General features: G+C 37.2%; 1 protein-coding gene across 2 annotated transcripts in view; it reads right to left on the reverse strand.

Moving 5' to 3' along the window:
• LOC129574239 (uncharacterized) overlaps window positions 1-10,581 on the reverse strand; it is a 70,722-nt gene extending 60,141 nt beyond the window's left edge. Inside the window, exon 1 of one of the 2 annotated variants that reach the window (XM_055457285.1) lies at window positions 8,019-10,581. The gene's annotated coding sequence lies outside the window, so the exon portion shown is untranslated. Of the gene's footprint in view, window positions 1-7,555 lie in introns of both variants that reach the window. The other variant, XM_055456418.1, reaches the window with a different exon arrangement.
• Between the last annotated feature and the right edge of the window lie 12,816 nt (window positions 10,582-23,397).

A 23,397-nucleotide genomic window follows, 5' to 3' on the forward strand; every position in this document is an offset into this window, starting at 1 on the left:
GAAAGTGAGGGGCCAAGCCACATGCACAGGCACACACAAACACAATGGACACTCTTCATTGCCACAAATATGTGAAAAACAACATTTGTATTATCGGACGGAAAATGGAAAATCGCTTTCTATTCATTACAAGCGAATTCAATTTCGCCTTTTGAGGGATGGAAAAGAAATTTGCTATCAATTATCCAATTTGAAGAGCAAGCCCCTTGCATCATCTGACATCAATTTGTGCGATGCGTGTGTGTGCGCCCTCCCTTCACGAATACACGAATACACGAAGCATATCCAACATATAGTTTTGAATCGCTCAGCTGGATGTAATTTGGCCTCCATCTATTCAACCATACCACAAGCTGGCAGCAGGCCTCTTTGGTTGTATACATGTATTTCGAATGGAAAATTCATGCGAAAAACAATTTGCTGCCAAATTACACTAAATCATGGATGGAACTGTTAGTTGGATTTTCCACAAATGAGGGCAAAAAACTTGTAAATTGCCAAAGATTGAGATTGAAATGTAGGATTTCGCAATTTATTAGTGGTTCTCGCTCATTGGAAAAGCGAATCGATCAATATTAGCCACAAACCAAACAGAAATAAACAATGAAGAATAAGGCTTCGTAGCGCACTGTCGATTAGATCGAGACTAATTTTCTACACCGCGATTCTACGCATATTTACCCATTCTCGCTCCATCTCTTATTTTCCTGGAATCAATTAATTTCAGTTAATCGAAGTCTGGAATGCATTGTGATTACTCAACAGAGTTCATTACCATCAATTATCCCCCCCATACAAGTTTCAGCGATTTATTTTTTATTCATTCACACTAAAAAGTACTAAAGCTTAAGTGCTCGTTCTCAATTTCTCTTTCTCAATGCGTTTCTCCGCGATTTGCTATTTTTTTTTGATTCGACCTTTCCGTGCTATTTTGTGTTGCGTTTGCCACTAGGGGAATTTAACTCTTACGAGTTCAGCATGTTTTCTGCCAGTTTGCTTGATTCGCGGAAGTTCGACGCGTTCGTTGTACGTACTGACGCGCACGGTCACAAGTTTACACAAGTTTGTTTATGGTTTTGCGCGTTTTTCAAGTTGTTATTTGACAACCAAAACGCGTTTCAAACTAAAAATTGCTTGTTTACGTGTATAAAGATTTTTCACATCCTTTCCAAAAGTTGAAAGATTTATATAATTATAAAATGGACAAAGGAAATATTTTTAAAGAGCTGGAGAAAGTGTTGGAAAAGTTAATCCAGATATAATAAATGGAACGACTGATGTGTGCGCGTCGTCCAGCTTCAAGTTTGCACACGAACTCGCGCGCGTTCGCGCATGTTGTTTTAATACGGAACTTGTCAACTGAGTGGAATCATGCAAGTTCTCTGGTGAATGTAACAATTTCGTGCGCGTTTATATCATTTTTTTACAAGTTTTCACGTAGTTAAATCCCCCTAGGTTTGCCATCACATTGAATGGCATAATTTATTATTTACTCGGTTGTCAGAGTTTATAAATTTATAAAGAATTTCATTACAACCCCACACATCACCATTAATGCTTAACACCATCACATCTAGCACTCTCTTTACGCTCCACGGATATGATACAATGCAACAATGTGATCGATTTTCGTCGAGGTAATGTTATCAACATTTAAGCATCTTAAAAGAAATGATTTGACATATTTCCGTTTTTTTTTTCTCGGTTGTTTTCGCTCTCTCTCTCTCTCTGGGCGTATGTTTCTTCTTTTTTTCATGTATCACCTTGGAATTGTGAGCTGTTTTTTTGTTGCTCGTTTCTATCTCATACGCACATTTCCGACGCAATTTTCTTGCAAAACGAATTCGGAGTCATATTATATATTGCCGAAACGGAAAATGCGCAAGCATAAAATAATCCATTGTTCGATCATAAGAAGCGTTTGATATAATAGGTTCGTGCCGAATTTAATGGATGCAATTATTCTACTTCTTGCCATCGTCACTTTCATCGCTGTTGTTGTTGTCGTCGTCGTCTTCGTCGTCGCCATTCTTGCGCGCGCTCATATTTCTCGCACATAACGATGTGCTGACTGAAGAGTTTCAGACGATATCAAATCGAAATAGCATATGTGCTTGCCTTGTCGACACACAACTTGATATGCTTTTTTTTATATGAGCCACTGAAAAAAAAACGACGACAATAAAACATGCGAGAAAAAAGTTAAAAGCAAAAAATAAATAAATAAATAAACACGGTGTTGTGCCACAGTGTTAATAATGTGCGAATGGAATGAAAGGTGAACAAAAGAAAATGAATTTTCATGAAACAAGCACAAAAAAGGCAGGAGGACACATTAAAATAAATGCGTATTTCTTTTATATCTGTTTTTTGTATCGCTTCTGGTTCGCCAGCAAAGCGATAGCTTTTTGACTGCATGCATAAGTAATTTTAGGTGGATCGTTCAAGTGTGCACACCTTTTTTCTCACCTTTTTGACATCTTTGTGCTGGCTCAATACATAAGCGCCGCTAAAAACCACCACTGATGCCACGGTGAAATATTGGCGAAAATGTCTCAAACTGAACGTAAATATATGGAATGTGATATTCATACGAAATGGCGAAAGTAAAAAGTGCCATCATTAATTTTTCCTTCTCAACTTTCTTTTACTGAACCTTCGCCGAATCGTTGCAAGTGTGTATGTTATGTGATTTTTTTTTTGGCATGTTCGAAAGGAGCATGTTCGCATTTTTTTTCTTTGTATTTTCTGCAATTTCGTTGAGACTTATTTCTTCTTAAAATATTCATCGGTTCGAATTTAGCGCGTATACGCCAAGCATCCCCTCGTGTAAACTTTATTTTGCCGTTCGGTGATGCATTTTGACTATAAGCGATTGCTAGTGATTTGTTGGGACTACATTCACTGTGACACGCTTGACTTCAGCTGCAATACATTTTCAGTTAAAATAAGATAAAAGGCAGAAGAAGAGAAAAAAAACAAGCAGATAAACTTCAAATTGACAACGATTAATTATCACCATTTAAGATATGTGTCTGCTTGGTTTTGTGTGTCTCCCTCGTCCCTGTCTCTCCCTCTCATTCGTCTTCTGACACTTACACTCGTGCTCGTTTGTATCACATTTCACAATCTCTGAATGGCAAATGAGTTTTTCGAACCAACATGAGCACAGTTAGATTTGTATTTGGCAGGGCAAGAGAAAGAGAAATCAGTGGCGGACGGAGAATCGTCTCCCAATGTAGAGCTCTTGTTCTACAACAAATGCATTTCGATTAACTTTCTATATCACGGGCAATTATTATGGCCACATATAGAGTTTCGGTTTTGTAGCACTCCAGCTTACAGCATTTACAACCAATAAGTCACGTAACACAGAGCAAAACATACTCAATACTAAGCTAGAAAATAAGTTTCGGTGTATTTTTTTCCATTCTCTCACTCTCCGTTTTTTTTCCGCTTTGGTTAGAGGAAAGGACCCTCATCAATGTCTATTTGTTGTTTGATTTCGTACAAGGATCATTTGGTTTTTTCTTTTCTCATAATCACAGGCCGATGCCAGGGCAACGAAACTGAACAAATCAATACGACGAATTTGGGCTTTTTTTCCCTTGAACAATCTGCGCACTCCAATTTTGGTGCGGTAATTCAAACGAGGCAGAAAGAACACCAAAAAATAAATTAAAATTGATTGTATAACGAACAATCACAATATGTTTCACCTCCCGCTGCTCACGCCTCGCTCCACCACAATCAATTATGTTTTCTTGTGTACCACGCACACAAAACTAGACTATCATTATCCAATTCACCACATTCAATTATTACATGAGATTGTTTGGACGTATTACAGCGAAATGGCAAACATTCATTCTATTTTTGTTTGCTTTTGCGCGGAGGTGGAACGGATCTCGTTTCGTCAAGAATTTAACATCGCATTAGGTCCAGAAGAAACGAGAAATCTTCCACGATATCAGAAAATCACACTCACTTCAATCAATGAAATGTTTGAACCAGAATTTATAATTAAAAAAGTCCCCATGATTTGAACTCTTTAATGGCATTGAGTCAACATTGCACTGTTTAAAATTTACGCCTGAATATAGACGGAATTCCGGCTAGTATACGCTCTCAGTCGATATTCCTCCGAGTAAGTTGTATTCCAGCTATTTTTCGCCTAGATTTCAGACGAATTTAGGCGAAATATAGACTGAGAGCGTATACTAGCCGAAATTCCGTCTATAGTCGGGCGTAAATTTTGAACTGTGTGACGGCCCACAGACATCAAATTTGTTTTCTCCTTTGGTTGAGTAAATAAAACACGTATGTTAAACTCTACCAGATTGAAACAAATTGCCAAACACACCGACACGCAAACGACATTCAATTTGCGTTCGGCAATTATTTATTCATCCATAAAAAATTCAACGTTCAATGTTCAATGCGAGCTAGGAAGCTCGGTTTAATCTTTTTCAAAGAAACCGACAACGAGGCAAATATTTTAAGGAAAATGCGGAAATGTGTTGGAAATATTCAAGTTGAGACATTTCCTTATCGCATCTTCATGAATTCCATTGAGCAAGCAATCAAAGGAAAAACGGAGCACACCAGAGAGATAACATAATTAAAATTTCCCAATGTTTGTGCTGTGCAACAAATTTACCGTAATCTATCTTCGCTTTCAATATCATCTAGTTGTTTATTTTTTCTCAACATTCCGGGTTTCTGTTCGATATGGTAAGCCGTCGGAGCTTCAGCTCGCCTCGTGCTTATGTTTTGAGGGTCCAAGAAAACATATTATCACACGCTCATTTAAAAGCAGCTCCGAATTTCCTAGATATCTCGATTTAATTACATGGCTTTGTTTTTCTTTTTCAAAAGTTGCGGGAAAAATAAATATCCTGTAATTTGTGTTGTTACTTTTACTACGAATGTTGCTCTTTGTGCATATGGAAGCCTTACATTAAATATGACTCATCCTCATTCCTAAGGCCATTCCGGCCATATTTTGAGTGAAAAACTTCGGTGCTGGCTGAATCTTCAACCGGTCGCCGCAAATGAGGATATTTGACGGAGAGAAATGCGTATCTCATCCAAATAACATTTAGTTCTATTTGAACGTTTCTTAAATTGGTTCTTCATTTGAATGGAAAAAAAAACCCTAAATTCGTTTTAAATTCAATTACCAGTTCTGTGTGTATGCTATTTTGAATCATTTTTTATTCTTTCAAATTGTTGTCAAACAACAATACGACAACAGTATAATCTTAATTGTTCAAAACGGAAATAGGCTGAATCAATTCGGAGAATATCTCATTCACGTTTTCTGATATTTTTAATTTATTGACGTATTTTTGTGGATTTTTCGTGCACACTTTGAATAACATTCCGTGACTTGAGTTAATTTAAGAAAAAATGAAATTTCAAGCAAAAAAACGAAATTGTCCATTTCGATTCTTTGAAGAAAGTTTAATGATTGATTTATTTTGATATCACATTTGTCGAGAAAAGTGGGCTGCGTTGTGGAAGCATATAATTTGAGATGTTTTTTTTTTCTTTTTCAAACCAACCAAAAAATCAGCTCTTGTTTTTTGCTGCACACAAAGGTGTGCACTCTTACTTTTGTACACACAAAAATAACACGTCAATATACACGAAAACGTGAATGAGATATTCTCCGAATTGATTCAGTCTATTTCCGTTTTGAACAATTAAGATTACACTGTTGATGTGATCATTCCTGTTGGCTGATATTTTTGTTCTATGTTTCGAAGAAAAGCCACACAGAATCTGTCCCACTTAAAATTTGCTAGTGTGGGCGAAGAAACGTTCTGTGTAATGGTTGCCTCGTCCTCTCTCTCTCTCTCTCTCTCTCTCTCTCTCTCTCTCTCTCCGGTCCGTTGATATGATGTTTCAAATGCTTATTCATCTGTACAAAATAGACACGCTTATGGTTTTTGCGAACCAATCACATAATCCATCAGCTTTATCGCATTAAGAAAGGATGAATGCATGCTCAACAATTTCCAGACGAACAAAAATAAAGTAAAAAAAAAACATTCTATATATTGTCGTTGCTGGTTGGTTTTTTTTCTCTCTCTTCAAATATTCGATCAATAATTTTTTTTTGTTCTCGTTGCAACGTGGAAAGCGTTTGACTGACACGATGATTGGGATTCAGTAAAGAGCGACATATACTCACCGTACAATAGGCCTCATTCACTGTTTCGGCGTGGCCATCACATGTAATCGATAGCACATAGTCTGAGTCAGTCAGTTGAGAGAAATTCGATCGAAATTGCAGAAAAAACAAGAGGCACATAAGAAGAGAAGAGATGTTAAGAGAGAGAAAAAAAACTGAACAAATTGTCCTGTTACAGGTCAGACCAAGCAGTGAGGCTCAGTTGTCTTTATCAAACGTATCGCTTGCCACAGCGTTGAAATAAGTTTGAATATCAAAAGAATCACAATGACTAAATTATTAACGCTTGTGCATTTCATATTTACACAAACTAAAACTGTCAACGAGAAAACTGTATGAAAATGCTTTGATTGCGAGACGTTGAATTGAATCAATGAAATGGGTCAGACAAAGCAAACAATAAAGAAAAATGGTTGAATGTTAAGTATGGAATAGTTGAGCTCGAATCTGATTGATATTTGGTCGTGTTGACTTCAATGGAAACTATAATTTATTATACTAAAGTTATCGTTTGTTTGTCTGACATCTAGTTTTTTTTTGTTCCATTCAAACCAAAAATGAAACACCAAATTAATTGATTTCATGTCTAACGCTGAAAGCAAATTACCATAAATCCATAAATAAAACTACGCACACCGAGGTATCGATACAAAGAAAAGCAATCAATGCATCAACGTGATTATTGGATCATATTTTCATTAAGCTCAATTGCGCAGCAAACGGTTTTCGTGTCAATTGTGATGAAACGATGAACAAAATTATCTAATCATTAAATGGAATATAACGAATGGTTTCATAACACGATTTCAATGCTCATCGTCCTTTTCATCGAATGAATTTGATGATTGCGGATAAAGTTATCAGAATATCGTACAAAAATATTCATCCGCATTCGTTAGCACGCATTTCGTAACGCTTGAAAGTTTTCGTCCCTTCACTTCACCTGAACCCGATACAATCTTATAAAACAAATCGGAGAAAATATGTCCAAGTCACATATGATGAAGAAAAAAGTTTTCGAGCATCTTTGGTTCAGCAGCAGCTGAGTAGCAGGAGTAGCTAGAAGACCGATTGGTTTGGCCCGTTAATATGTACCTTATCGAAAGAAATCTGTTCAGAAAGAGTCCAGAAACCAAAAGCGGAAAAGAAGAGTTTCATAACAGTGAACAAGCGAATTTGGCCGCAACGTTGCAAAAATCAATCCATTTAGTGGCTTAAGCAGGGATAAGTATTGTTAGACAAAGAATGTTAAAGCGAAAAACAGAATAACAAGGAAAAAATAGACCAAATTCCAATGGCAAAAAAAAGAAGAAGAAAACAAAAAGGAAAATGCGAATTATACGCAAACAAACAAACCTTTATTCATGCTGAAGCTCAGTGTGTAGTCGGTCAGTTTACGCTTTTGGTATGAACTGGAAGTGCCAAAATGAGTATACGTGTGTGTTGTTGTTGTTGTTGTATATTGCAATACTAGTACCACAAAAAGCAATACGTTGCTCTCTGCTCGAGACGCACTTGAGTCAAGGAATATTATTTAGAGCGTGCGGATAAGAATGGTAAGCACTCGAGCGAAATTCATTCGTGGCTGATGTTGGACTGTTTCGTTTCGCTTGTATTGTTTGTTCATTAGATAATCCAGATTGTATTGATTTTAATCGGATTTTCGTTCTGCTTGGTTTTTATTTATTTGTTATTGTTTTTTGTTCTCGTTAAAATGCACGTCGCACCATTTACGACACCTAGAACTAAGTGCAATTGTTGGGCTATTCTGTCGCGCGCGAATGGACAAACATACAAACACGCACGCACACACACTTACTTGTAATAAACGGAATTTGCTCTCATTTATACGGGATTGATGGTGGTTTCTTTTGGGTGCGTTATGTGTACTTTGGATTATCACTTCAACTTCACTTATTTCTTTTGATAAACAGCAAACATTCTTTTTTCAACGTTCCGCTTGTTCGTTTATATTTCTCTCTCTCTTTCGTTATATTTTTATTTTATTACTTCTCCTATTCATGCAAGGTAAGTGTTCTGTGTCCCCTCTCTATGCCGTGTCACTAAGCACAATAGAATAAGAACGGTATCAAAATACTCGTGGTGTGTGTGTGTCACTTTCTCTTGAAATGGTTGTCACACTCTTGTGCGATATTCATTTACCTAAATAAATGTTAGACGTTGGGATTAAGATTGTGCATGTAAAATGGTGTGTACACGATCTAAATGCGATGCGACATTCATTTGACGTGTTTGTGACTTCACGTCTTTCTCTCTTTCACGCGGTCTGTTTTTTTCTTTTTTCTTTTCTTCCTGCCTTTTCTGGTGTTTTATGATTTCACTTCACATTTTCTTTTATTTGCTATGTTTAACGTTGGATTCTTTTATATTTTTGTTTGTTCATTTCTTGTGTGCTATTTGTTTCTGTTCGTCAGCTGGGGCGAAGCAAAAATTTCTGTTGATGTTTGCAGTATTGAAAGAACGGAAATCCAATTGAATGTTTTTTTTTTTTCTTTCTATATATCTTTCTACATGGGTGTCGGTAAAAATGTTATTCTTCTTCTTTTTCCTTTGCTATATATCATACTTTGTTCGATTTTCGAGAACGGTCGACTGTTGAGCCGATTGACACAGTGTAAAGCAAAAAATTTCCACAATTACTGTGTAAACACTAATTGCTTTGTATCAATATTTATTTAACAAATGGAATAACAAGCATCATCATCGTCAGAGTCTTCGGCACACAAATTCAATCCATCATCATTTTTATCACAAAAATTGGTTACACACTGTCACCTCACCACCGCACTGTATCTACTCTCTCTTTTTGGCCACGAACAATAATAACAAACACAAGAGGGTGGTTATGCTTGGATACGGTTCTAGCGGAAAAAGGATGCTAACACGTTCGAGAGCAATTTCTTATCCTTATCACACCAATTTTCATAGATTAAAATTCTGACACTTTTTTGTTCACACCAATTCAACCGGGTAAAATTCGATAAATCGAAATTGATGCGAACAAATTTGTTATCGAATTGGAGGGCAGCGTCTTCTCTTTCGATTTGTATTTCAAGGGTGTCAACTTCACCGAAGAAAGAAAGAAGAATTTTTCACACCGATTCAACGTTTGCTTTTTTCGCCAAACAAGCACCACTTGCTTTTACTTTCGACACAAACACAAAGAAGCAAAAAAAGGTTCTTTGCGACTCTTGATAGCGGTTCAGAATATGCGTGTGCGGTTTCTTTTTTTCTATTTCTTTCTTTTTTCGTTCTCTGGCTTTACTTTCGACTTTCGCTTGCGAATATTTCTATTTGAGCGTTCAGTTGACACGAGATATAAATTGTGCACTAAACTTGGTTGGTTTCACTTCAAGTGATTTATTTGACTTTCGTTTCTCCCTTTTTGAATCACCGAAAACTTTGAATATTTATGTTATTATTGTTATTACCATCTGAATCTTAGAATTATGTGTATGCATGTTTGTGAGTTCACAACGTCCAGAAATCACTGAAATTCTGCGATGAAAAACGATGGCAGTTTTTTTTTTCATTTGGTGAAATGTCGACTTTAATATAATGTATATTTAAGTTGTGTTTGTTTTTTCGACAGATTTCTCCAAACACAATGTGTCGTTGCGTTTAATGCGATCGGTTCTAAAACAAAAAATCCATATGTACTTCTCAACAACTGTAGTTTTTCGTGGTCGTTTCGCTCACAAATCGAAAATCCCGAAATAAAGTCTCTTTGGATTGAAAGGTCTAACGGTTAACAGTCAGTCAGGTTTTTTTATTCTGTCACCAATAATTTTTGCACCAGATGAATGAACAGTGTTTATTTTAAAATAAGCCGTATTATATTTTAAATTCTCTGCATTTTTTTCTCACATTTATTTCCAGAGACAGAATTTTTCAAATTTTAAATGTTGCACACAGTAACGATATTTTAATGTATATCCAATTTTGTTTTTTGTTGTTGTTGTTTTTTTTGCACTTATTTATTTACATAAATCCATAAACTATATCTGTATTGCGCGTGTTATTAATTTACGAGCACAGCATGAGATTGTGGCGTGCAGATGATGGTGATTAAATGTTGATTTTTTAAATTTTCCGTTGGCTGATAAAACAAATATTCACTTAAAAATTGAGCATAATCACGAATTCAACAGCACGAAAAATAAAATTAACCGGAATATTTCACTTTTGTCTGTTGAAATTTTTTCCGCTCTCCAAAAATAGAAATTGTATATCTCCAAAAAGATATGAAGAGATAGGAGATGAAATGATGAAAATGATGTTGAGTTCAAAAAAGTGGCTTTTTAATTTGAATGTGTCACACGCAGACGACACAAACGTCTGAACGCAACGACTTACTTTGGAAAACTGTTCGGTACATTGTGCAACCGCGCCGAATTAAATCATATTCATGCTGTTGACGACGGCAGCAGCCGTAGTTCTTTTTTTTCTAGCTACGGTTTCGAATCCAGTATGCCTCTGCAGTATGGGAAGTAAAACGCTGTGTGGTAGATATTCTCCTCCAACCAAAAAAAAACATTTCGGTCGATGTTCGCGCTATGTTTTCCATTGGTGGCTATTGAAGAGTCTTGATATAGTCTGTGCACAGAAACTAGAGCTCTCATTCATGCCACATACCGATTTCCCCATGTTTCGTTGAGTTGGAAATGCGGAGAAGTGGCGTTCGCCTGCTGTTGAACGGCGCGTTCGGTTGAATCCTGCGACTCGGAACATCGAACATGTCACTGGGGACTTGATTCAATTCAACATCAAATTGGGCTGTCGTGCCGCATATCAAATGCCAAAGCGTTGCGTTTCATTGCCAAAAAAAAAATGCGGAATGCCGAAGAATCGAAAGAGGAAGAACCGTCGTTGCGATGTGAAGTAACAGGATTGCTGCTCTCATGTCGAAAGAACTGAAAGGAGATGAGTGATTGTGTTAAGGATTGAGTTTGAAGCAAAAAGCAGCAAGAATTGTTTCCATTTTTTCCGCATTTGATGAAACTGAACTGTTTTGGCGGTAAACTGATACCATCGTTACTGGGGATGATATTTCATTTCGAATGCAGATAGTCGTCGCTTATCGGAAGTTGTGATCAGAAAAAGTCGAGCAAAAGTAAAATAACTCCCGTCAAAATAGTCAAAATAATGGTGTGAGCTGTATATAAATGCGTATAGCGTCATATCGTAATACAAACTGAAGGAATTCGCAAGACTCTCAAGTGACCAAACAACAACATTCTACTAAATATATCAAGGATACAAAAATCATCATATTCGTGGCCATTTGATGAAAGGAGCTGTATAATGCGAAATGTTAATGGCATTGTGTGCGGGATGGGGTGCGCGAGCGACAAAAAAGGGAAAGAGCCAACTTTCTTATCTCAAATTTTACTACGCGTGCATGTGTGATTACATAACCCATTTTTACGATTGGTGTTGACTTTACATCTCACTGAGGATCTCTATTGCTCGTTCTCTATCCTGTGTTGCTGTTGGCTCCTGCATTTGACAAATACACAGCGAGTAACGCTGTTGCAGCACTCATATTCGAGAGCGAAAGAAAAAATAGCGCTTTTTTCTTGGCCGGAAGGTAAATTATTTTACTACTCATTTGACTATACACCACGCTATTTATCTCCGCCACTCCGTATGTTTTTTTCTCTCTCTCTCTCTCTCTCTCTCTCTCTCTCTCCCCTCTCTCTCTCTCTCTCTCTCTCTCTCTCCTTCTCTCTCTCTCTAAATCAAGTACATAAAAACCATAATCGTGGCATACAAGTTATAGTCACGATGCGTGTGTGTAAGCATTGCGCCTCAATAAAGAGTAGGAGACGAAGTAGATGAGAATGAAAACAAAACAAAAACACGAGCAAAATTATGAAAACCTTTTATGTTGAGTAGAGAAGCATGCCTGTGCCACAACCACGCTGCCATTTCATTGAGATTTATTTTCTTCAACAATTCCGTTCTTCAAGTTAAGCGAATGTTGATGTGTGTGTATTTTTTTCCTTGTTCTGTGCTCCGTGTGCTAAATATTTCAGCGTATTATCGATGGAATTGTATAGTTGTGGTGCGTGCCACAGTGCTTCAGTACTTCCGTCGCATATAGATGATGTTTTGGATTCGTTTAACCGAATGGTCGTGTAGTTTTTAGTGCGTACCCACTCCCCACCCACCTCCATACACCGCTTATCCGCTCTCGTTGCTCCGATCTCTCGCCTCTTCATCGTCTTCATCTGCATTTTCTATTTCGATTACGTTTGCCCCAAGTTACGCATATTACGACTGTAAATTTGTAAATATAACTAAATGTAAATGGATGCTGATGCTGCTGCTGCTATTGATCTTGATGATACTGGTGCAAAACTCATAGTTTCGTTTTAATGTTGTCCTGCTCTTGCTATCTTCCTCTGTTTTTTTTCGGCGGGTATTTGTGTGTGTATGCGTGTGCCGACACAGCCGAAAGGCAAAAAATATCGATCCGATTAAATCTCCATACACGCGCACCCTACCTTCAGCATGTAATTCAACATTTCGCCCAGACAATTTATTCAAAATTCTCAATTGTGTTTGTTGCCTTCATTCGTAACTCGACAAACGCCACCGTATACACTGCAAATATTTTTGGTTTGTTTTCTTTTTTTTGTGGTAGAGTTTTGCAAAAACGTGCAGTAGCCCAAAGCAATTTGGTGCTGTATTGTATGTATACAATGTATGTGTGTATTTGCGTATTTCTCAACCGAGCGAAAATATGAAATGAATATCATCGAGCCAGTTGAACTGAATGCTCTCAAGTACATCTTTAAGCCTATCAAAAGGAGAACCAGCGTCTACACCATACACATAGTGGGAAAAAAAACGACAACAAGGCATAGAGATACACACTTTCAGCGAGAGCAATTTTGTTGTTGGTGCGTGTACGTGCAAATGCCGACAAAAATGGTGCTCGCATACGTAAAAAGTCCCGCCAGAGCGGAGAGATGAGCTTAAAGATGGAATCTCATGCTGGCAGCACGTTAAATGTACGTTCTTGTGAAATGTCAGAAAAATACGCCAAAACATTACACACAAATACGCATAAATCCATGGCAACCAAACAACAGCAACAACAGAAAAAAAATATCCATCGTGTCCTTAGCCTTTGCAAAGAAGAAAAAAAAATTTATGAGTGATAAGCATACAAGTAAATATTTACAGCGTATTGCATGTTGCGAATGATGTCTTAATACAAAAGCCCACCACTTGGTAATATTTCATATTTTTATGCATGAAAACCATTTTAATTTTGCCAATTCTTTGTTGTGATTCGAGGTCGTTTTTCTCCTTTTATTCTTTCAACGCCATTCGGTTGGTTTTATTTTAGCACAATGTGGTTATTTCGAATGTCATGTTGCGTTTTGTCTAGTCTCTCAAAATCACATGTTAATAAAGTGTAAAAGACATCTCGCCGACAGAAATGCAATCAAATTGTGACGCAAAGGATTAACTGACTGGATTATCGTGCACTCTCTTTTTCGGCAAAGCAGACAAGCAACAAGGATAAATCTTTTACTGTCAGCATGCTCGCGCGTTTGAGATTTACTTCTTTTGTTTTGTTTGCCAAAATCGATTTAAAACCCTAGAAGATGTGGTAATGAGGTCAAAGTTCGCCAAATACACAAAATTAGAATCAATAAGATTGACACACAATTTCACTCAATTGAATGGATCGCCATAAATGACACGCAATATGTTGAATGAAAAAATGTGTGCAGCTTCATTAATTTTGTTTTTTTTTTTCATTTTCGTTTCATTGTTGGCGGGCGATTTCCCAGAAGTCGATTATGCTTGTCGTTAGGTAATATTTTGCCGCAAGTACCGGATTTATGGTATGAATGTATCCGCCGGCCGAGGTAAGTCTTAATTTATTCATTCAGATTTAAATGGATTCAAAGAGAGTCACTGTCGCTTTCCGCTTCATTAAAGACGATACAAAATATGACTTGGATTTGTACAGATGCAGAAACGGACATTTCATGGCTAAGAAGCAAAAAAAAAAACGATAAGAAGAAGACTTCGGTCACTGATGATAATGAAGGCAAGAGCTTCGGTTGTAACGTCATAAAATGGATTTATTAGCGGATCATTAGCAAATAAAGCCAGCTATAATCTGGAGTCGAGCCACTCAATATGTAATGAGATTTTTACAACTTTGTCCCACACAGATTTGTGCATATATCCCACGCATCCTATCGGCCAAAATCCTTCGATCATTCGCTGATAATAAATAAATCCAATTACAAATTAATTGGCCGTTCCGACAAAGAAGATTCGCTCTGATTGAAAACTGAGCCACTTGATAATATTTATGCGCTCGTTTCAACTTTACTTCCTAGGAAGAATGGGAGCTCCCTCCCATCAAGTCGTATGGAATTATAAATTCATTTTTTTGTTCCCAACTTTTTTTTTACTTTGATCATTTGATTTACTCAGCCTTAGAAACTGGCAAAGCTGAAGCGTTCTACTCGTATTAGAGCGCGAACAGCTGTTGCTGTGCTCGCATTTTCAATTGAAAGGATGTCATATTGATTAAAGTTAAAGAAAATCATTCAATTTGTATCCGCAGAGCCGAAAAAAGAATTCGTTGAAAAAATTTAATTTCTTCGGAAAGGAAATGCGGAAATCCTTGAAAAAAAATGAACAAGTTAAAATGAAACCAAATTGAATAAATGCGAAAAAAAACTATGAACTTTGTCAAAACCTAGTTGAATGTTATTGATTTTTTTGTTGTTCATAATCCAAAAAACTTTGGATATCAAAGTAAATCGTTGATTTTTGGCCACTAAAAAACCAAATTGACCGGTCTCTATTCAGCTCATTCTGTGCTGAAAAATAATGTAGTTGAAGTGGAAGACTGTATCTGTCAAGAAATGCGGCTCTTGAAACTACTGCAAATGACACGGAACTCGTGAAAAAAAAAACCACAATTGGTTGTGACGTTTGCCGTCGGCTTAGCCGTTTAACTTTCGATCAGATGTACAAAACTCAGTAGAATAAATAATGCTGTAGAAACGTTGCTGTAGCAGAATGTACAAATGGAAAGAGAAAAAAATTATGACGAAGAAGAAGAATTTGAAGCAATGAAGAAAAAGAGGAACGTAGAGCGTGCTTTCGTGAAATATAAATTCAATGGTAAAGAAAAGTTATCGCCGAGGAAGAGCACAAGAAATGAAATTAAAGCGGAAACCACAATGTGAGAACGAGTTTTTCATATAACTCAGAGAAATAAAAAAAAACGGAAAGCACACGCAGCACCAGCGCATCGGACGTTCACCGAGACAAATACGAGAGTTTTTCTTGCATCTTTCTAGGTTTCTTTGTTTACTTTATTACAATCACTTTTTTTCTCTGGTGCTTTTTCTTGCTTCTTCGATTCAGTTTGCATTCGTTTCAGTACTCATATTGCATTTCTTTTGCGTTAGATTTATTCGCCGTCGAAGGCAGACGAAAAAACGGAGAGAGAATAAACGGAAGAATGTTAGTTTGAACCGCAACAGCAAAAGTTTGAATTGACTATAAAACAACGATAAAAAAGGGAAGCAACGAAAACGGACAATTTCACTTCATCGCATGTAATAACGTAAAACAAGCGAAATTATTACCGTTCGCTTCATTCGTAATTAAATTTACAATTTGGTGAAATTAAAAATCAACTACATGTAATATAGAACCTAGACGTGGCACAAACGAACACAGCAAGAAGCCACACACAGATCATTTCACTAAATATTACTATGGAGACGAGAAACCATGAGAAATGTGCTGATAAATTTCTGTTATTCACACAATTTTTCACAGCTTTACCCGGTTTTATGATAACCGTGCGCAAACGACTTTTCATTTTGTTTCCTAGTTCCAAGTAAATGCCAAGATGGATTTACCACGTTCACGCAAATGGAAAATCCACCACAACTCACACTCACCTTCTCTCTATCCCCATCTCTATCTTTCTCAATTGACCGATGTAACCTTTTTTCTTCATATTTTATCACTCTTCTGCAGCATTTTCGCTTCTTCCGCAAACCATATTCAAATACTTCATTTTACGATTAAAAATGACCATTTCTCTGTGCCATTCGCACTTTCTCTGCCTCACTCACTCTCGTGTTGCTCTAGTCACGGCAGCTTGTTCATTGATATAAATAGCAAAAGAATTTAAAGAATTTGTTTTTGCCACACACAAAAAAGCATGGAAATAAACGAACGAGCGGATCTGATATGCGTAAATTATCCAAACGAACATTCATGTGTGTTGTTTTTTTTTCTCGCAAAATGACATGAGAATGTGGCATGTAATATGAAGCGCGTTTATTTTTCTGTATCATTGCTCAAATCACAGACACAAATGGAAAGAGAGAAGGAGCAAGAGGTATTTTCGTATGTGAATTTCGTTGGCAACATTTTTCCAGCTGCATTTCCCCCCATTTTATCTCATGACACGAATCATTTGGGCTTGTGAGTGCTAGAGCTGTATGGTATAGCTTCAGCACATGTACCGCATATTTTGACATCGTGCATCGCTGAAATGGATTTAACAACTGAAAATGAAAATTTATTATCGCACACACACAACGACAGCAACAACGACAATGACGATCAAGCGCATGCAGGTCAAAATGTCTGTTTTAGCCCTATAGATCTCGATAGCGTGGAACACGCGAGAAATGTCTGCACATGGTATAAATCCAAAAACGCAATGAAACAATTCAAAATTTTGTGAGCAGAGAATATGCAGGCAAAAAAAAAACAGCGCCACACATCCACACGAGCGGGAAATACACTAAAAATACGCAGAACTGCTTGCTTTTAAAAAAAGAAGATGAATAGCAATTGTCACATCAATGAATTATTGTACAACAGAAAAATGTTATGTGACAGTCGCAATTTCGTTTCGTTTCGCAGCACAACTCTCACTGACCATGCTTTTTTCTCACTCTCAGCGTGTTTGTGTATGTGTTATCCCCGAGTTCATCGTTTCACTTGATTCGTTTAAATGGCACTCGCTCACACCGCTCGAATCATATTTATATCCGAAACAATTAATCGCTACACAAATGTGAATGCGTTCTGGGCTGGAATTCTAAGTCATTCCACCAAAATCGTTCGGAATTATTTTTTTCGTACATAAGACCATATTGGAGTGAAAGAGAGAGATTCCACTATTTTTCAGCGTCCCACCGGAATTATTTCTCACACAATCCACTCTTCCTTGAGTTATCGGAATAATTCCGGTGGAGAGCTGAAAAATAGTGGAATCTCTCTCTTTCACTCCAATATGGTCTTATGTACGAAAAAAATAATTCCGAACGATTTTGGTGGAATTCTTAGAATTCCAGCCCTGAAGTGTTTCGTTGGAATTCAAGACACTGAGCTCTCGGCTTTTGGATTACGAATCGAAACACAGCGCATACATGACGCATCCCACCCCATAAACGAGATGAATGCTAATGACAATTTTACATTCAGATTACGTCAGAAAAAAAAAACAAACATGAAACAGCCAGCAAAAAGAATATCTGAAACGCTGACATTTTCATGGCTTGACCGGAACCATAGCAAGCATCATCAAAATTGGCGTCGGAGTGCAAACACACTCGCACAAAAGGTCGGAACAGGAAACATTAAAATTGAAACATGAACAAAAGATAAAAAAAAGAAGTTTCAAAAAAAGAAATGCCACTCCTAGCTCGTGCACGTAATAATAAACAAACATTTTTGTGGCTCATTCGATTTCTGGCTCGTGTGGCCCCTGTGTTTTGTGTGGATCTGGGAACAAAAAGCTGTAAACAGCTAACGCCAGAAGAAAAGTGCATATTATGTTTTTACGCCCACAATTCTTTTTCGTTGTTTATTCCATTTTTTTTTTCTCTCTTCTTCTCTTTGCACTCATTTTCTGTTATCGTTTCGAGAAAAGTTCATTTGGTTTAGCCTTGTACCCGATATGTATTCACATTTTGCGCATCTTTTTAGCACTACATGAAATGTAGAGCTACTAATCTGCTTTTTTTTCATCTCAATACTTTTTGAGTGATGAAACAAATTATGGTGAATTTGAATTTTATGCTCATATTATTTATTAAACCAAAGGCAAAAGAAATAAAACCAAGATCTTGTAATTCATTTTGCAAATAAATTTATTACTTTAAAAGTTACTCTGATGAAATACATTTCATGTAGTGCGCCAAAAAATAGTTTGTTGTGAAACAACAAAATAGATTAAGTAACTACATAGAGGTATTGCAACGACCAAATATATGTATTTCATCAAGTTTATCAAGCTCTTTCATAGTGTCGAACTTTTATTCAAGCTATACCATCTAATTGTACAGTCAAATATTCACGGGCACGACATTAGATGGCGTTTTTTCTGGTCAAAAAAGTTGCAATATCCCTTTGAGTAACTAAAAACTCATGAACGCAGAGCAGAGCGAAGCGAAGCGAAGCTAAGCTCTACGGTCTTGTTTTTCTCTTTTTCGCTCTTCAGCTCGTTTCAAGCGATCGTGCATAAAATTAAATAAATTTCTCGGAGTCCCAAGCCCAAACAAGCGCAACGAAACGAAATGGGAAAAAATGCTGTTGAATTAGCCACGTTAGAAAATCCCAGAACATACAAGATGCGTTTTATGCGCATATGAATTATTAACAAGAGAAATGAGTGAAACTAAATGGTTGCCGTTGGCCTAGTAGAGATTTTTTCCCCACTCAGCTTCTCACTCCTTCTCTCACTTGGCTCTTTAGCGCGCATCATCGCTGTTGTCATCGCTAACTGTGGTTATGTTGATGGTTTTGTGATCGCTTATATACGTGTCATGTAATAACATAGAAGCGTAAAGTTTTTGCCACCATTTCGAGGGTACTTTTTTTTCTGCAACGTGGTTTTTCGTCATTTTGCCAGGACATTCACGAGGACAGCCATCCCGAAACACTTTAAAACCACTTAAAATAAGTCGCGAAATTCATAATACATGAGACCATTGCTTATGGCTTTTGGAATTGTTTTTGATATGGCATGAAGGTGGATGCATGAAGCATGGCGAATGACATGAAGATTTTTCGATCGCACCAACAAACACGTTCGATACACACGAGTACAAGTACATGCATAGCATTAGATACCAAAACAACCGTTGTCGATTTTCAAATTTTAACGGTATTAACAATGCAAGAGAATAAACGAGCAAGAGTGGGAAGAAGAGAGAGAGAGAAAAAAGGTCCGATGAAAACTCTGGTTGAAATTTTGAAATGGAAAATTTTGTTTTGTGAAGCAGATGATGAAGCTAAAATATGTATAACAATAAATAGCTCGAGGACTGAGCTTAGAATATAGCCGAAACGAGAGCTTTTAACTCCATAGAGATGTGGAAATCTGTTTCGATAACACGATTCGAAATCGCTCAAAATGGTCACACAAAGCAAACTCGGAAAATATCCACAAAAATGTATGTGAAAATTGAACACACGAATGTGGTGGTGTGCTGTTCGATGCACAAAACTCTCTCTCTCTCTCTCTCTCTCTCTCTCTCTCTCTCTCTCTCTCTCTCTCTCTCTCTCTCTCCGCTCCTCATTGTTATGAGGCAAAAATCTCAGGGTGAACGTGACAATATTACCGCTTTACATCATTGAGTGCCATTATAACTATCATTATAAAGGTATCTTTAAGGTAATTATCGTCACTTTTCTCTCCTGATCCAAAGTTAAACAATAACTGCTCTCCGTGCAAATGGCAATGATGTGCATGTGTGTCAAGCCATTGTAAACTCTACAAAACACACACACGGCAAAACTTTTATACTGCACGTATAATCCGGACCCATTGGCACGGCGCACACAACGACTGCGGCTCACTCGTTCGTTCGCTCGCTCGCTCAGTTATTTTGCTCTCCGTTCCTCGTCATTTGTTATGGTGTATCCTAAAACGATTTTGCTTTTGCTTACCTATGTGTTCGTGTGTGCGATGCATTCGCATTTCTCTCTCTCTCTCTCTCTCTCTTTCTCTTTCAGTGTCGAACCTGAGCGTTGCTCGTGGGTGGCACACGGGTTTGATGAACATTTTCGTCGAGAATTGAATTTTAAATCTTTTCTTTCATGTTTATCTTTCCCTTCTTTTGCACCCATGTGGATCCCATTACATGTTGTGTATGTGTGTAAAACATGCACACCATTTCTAGTAGATGTATGACATGAAATCCAAGAATTAAATTTACGAGACAGATAGAGAGAGTGAGAACATGACGAACTCATACGGAATAATCGGTTGACAAGACTACCGTTGTTAAAAGTGTTATTCACGTAACCTGATGCTTTTATCGCGCACAAGTTTTCGGCAAAAAACTTTCAACCGGCGACGAATGCTTGCTGATGACGATCACAACGCGGTAAATATATTGTAGCCGAAGCTAGGGATAATTGGCTCTTAAGTTAAATTCGGGAACATTTTATGAAAACTAAATATCCTCGACGAAGGTGATGAACATGTTGTTTATGCACACTTAATGAGATTTATTTAATTTGTGAAATTTAAGTTGGAGTTTTCCCATTTTGCCAACACGTTGCTGTTGAACAAACGTAGCAACGAACCATTTAAATTTAACGCCGCTATCATTTACAAGCCGGCAATATTTTATGTTCATTTCAACGTCAACAATTTCTAAATGAGAACGAGACGGAGGAGCGGAAGGATGGTAGGTATGATTTAGCGACTAATAATTCGACGATATGAACATGCAGTGGGAATAACGGAACTTTTGAATTGATTTTTAGAGTTGAAAACTATTGAGAATTGTCGAATATCTCACATGAATATGCCTCATTTCAAATTAATTTGAGTTATTGATCATGCCATTAAGAATGTATTCAAACATTTTGAACGCCCACAAATGGCAATAATGTGTTGTGCCGCACGAGTAAGAGTAAATTAAATATTAATTGCATTAGATATTATTCTTTATTCTTCGCAAATTTCCTGTGCAAATTTTAATTATAAAATATTTATGTGTGTTTGAAGAAGAAAAAAAACTAATTTACCGAATCTTTTAAACTCTTATGTGTAAACTTCGAGGCAACAAAATATGAACCGTATTGAAATCGGTAAGCGAGCGTATTTTCGAATCCATGTTTCCAAGAAATTAAATCGGTTTTGATGTGAGAATTTCATAATCTTGTGAGATATATTAAAATTGAACTTTTCTATAAATTTCCATTTAAAATTTAACATGAAAAGCGGCTTTGGGCTGTACGAACACGGTGAAAGTCGCTCAACAGCACAATCCACAACGAGTTGTGCTGATGGTAGCAAGTGGGGATTGAGCGCGTGTAAACTCGCCCGAAATAAATTCTCATCCGAATATGTATATTATGGTGTAGTGCATCGAACCAAATGTACGTTAACATCGCCCCAAAATGACAATATAAAACTTTGTATGAATATTCATTGTGATTATGTGATTCTCTGGCGTCTCTTGTGTTGTCAATTTTTGGCTCAGGCATGCGAATACGTTTTTTTCCTGCTGTTGCATTGGCGTCATCATCATTAAAACACAGACGATTTTGTGCAATGGCAACTGTATGTTTTGAACAAATGGGATAGCTCACCGTTGTTCAATCCGGCTTGGGTTTTTTTTCTCGATTCGGTGTGTCTATGTGTCTGTGTGTCTGTGTGTGTGTGACGCAATATTACCCGACGGATCGTTTGATGCTTTTGGATGCTCTCTGGGTCGTGCACGCATTCATTAATGTTTTTTAACGCGTTTTTCACATTAACAAAAAGCGTTCGAGTAATTACGTGCTGTTTTGACTCGGTCGACGAGAAAAACTATTGGTCGATAAATTTATTCACTTCATACATGCATATTTATTCGACGCGACCGCATTAATATGTACATCGTTCATGAGAACAAAAGTGATAGAGAGAGAGAGAGAAGGAAGGAGGGAGATTGAGCGCGTGCACATATTGTGTTGGCCTGAGACAGTTGGGATGCGTACGGGGCATCTAAATGAATATGGAAATCGTGTATCCGATCACAAGTCGTAAATGAGTTTTTGAATATTCTTGAGTGTATGAGTGTGCTTTTTTTTTGTCGGCAAACCTTGTGACCTCAATACAAATCCAGAGATATGCGGTCTTGTGGTGAAAGCATCACTTGCACTACACTGCTGTTGCTGTTCAGCTTGAGTACAGTCATCAGGCCAGAGCGATCGGGCATTTAAGCTAGTGAAAACTTTTTGAATTACATTATACCGAACATTCGTTAAAATCCAACGAAACGATTTGGTGATGTTGAGCAACACTGTTAACAATGAACCCTATTTATTTAAATGAAAATGGAATTAAAAATACGTAAATAAAATTTTAAAACGTGTGTGCGAGAGAGAGAGCGAGAAAAAAGGAAAGGAGGGGAGAATAAAAAGTGGACGAAATGGAGAGCAAACTATAAAAGTTATGCAATATGTGTTACGATGTTCTGATAAACCGTATTCTGCACACGACGAAATTCGGCCTGTGTGTAATTTGAAATTCATAATCGTCATTGTCCATCGTTGCAACAATGGCCATCTGCATGGAATTGTATTTATATATATTTTTTTTCATTCGTTGGCCCGTTCGTTCATTCGTGTGCTCGGACTGAATTTACCACATGATTCCGGACATAGTTTTTGCTCAAACATCACTCTGAACTCAACATAAATTTCTCGTTCCATACATGAAAATAGATTATGAGCAGCTCAGCCTTGCAGAAAATCTGTACTTAATACTGCAATTTTTTATAGCTGTGCTCACGATTTTTTTTAATCAAGATATCGTAATAAACTAAAAATATCGTTCGATATCGTTATTATGATAGAATCTTAATAACGCTATCAACTTTTTATCAGGATATTAACTATATTCAAATAATAACGTTATCGGATGAATCTTAATAATATCGTTTGGAAGTTATCAAGATCGAATCCTGATAATTTATCGACATTCAATCTTAATAATCATCAAGTTCTGGAAGTGGATCTGCAGGATGGACCAGATCCGGTTTGACACTGCCCTTGGCCCATCCTGAAGATCCACTTCCAGAACTGGGAGCAGTTCTGGTCGATCCTGAGGATCCACCAAAACCCACTTCCAGAACTTGATGATTATTAAGATTGAA

This window comes from Sitodiplosis mosellana, unplaced genomic scaffold, assembly GCF_009176505.1.
Source record: "Sitodiplosis mosellana isolate CC-2019 unplaced genomic scaffold, AAFC_SMos_1.0 Smas_scaffold_1, whole genome shotgun sequence".
Taxonomy (NCBI): Eukaryota; Metazoa; Arthropoda; class Insecta; order Diptera; family Cecidomyiidae; genus Sitodiplosis; species Sitodiplosis mosellana.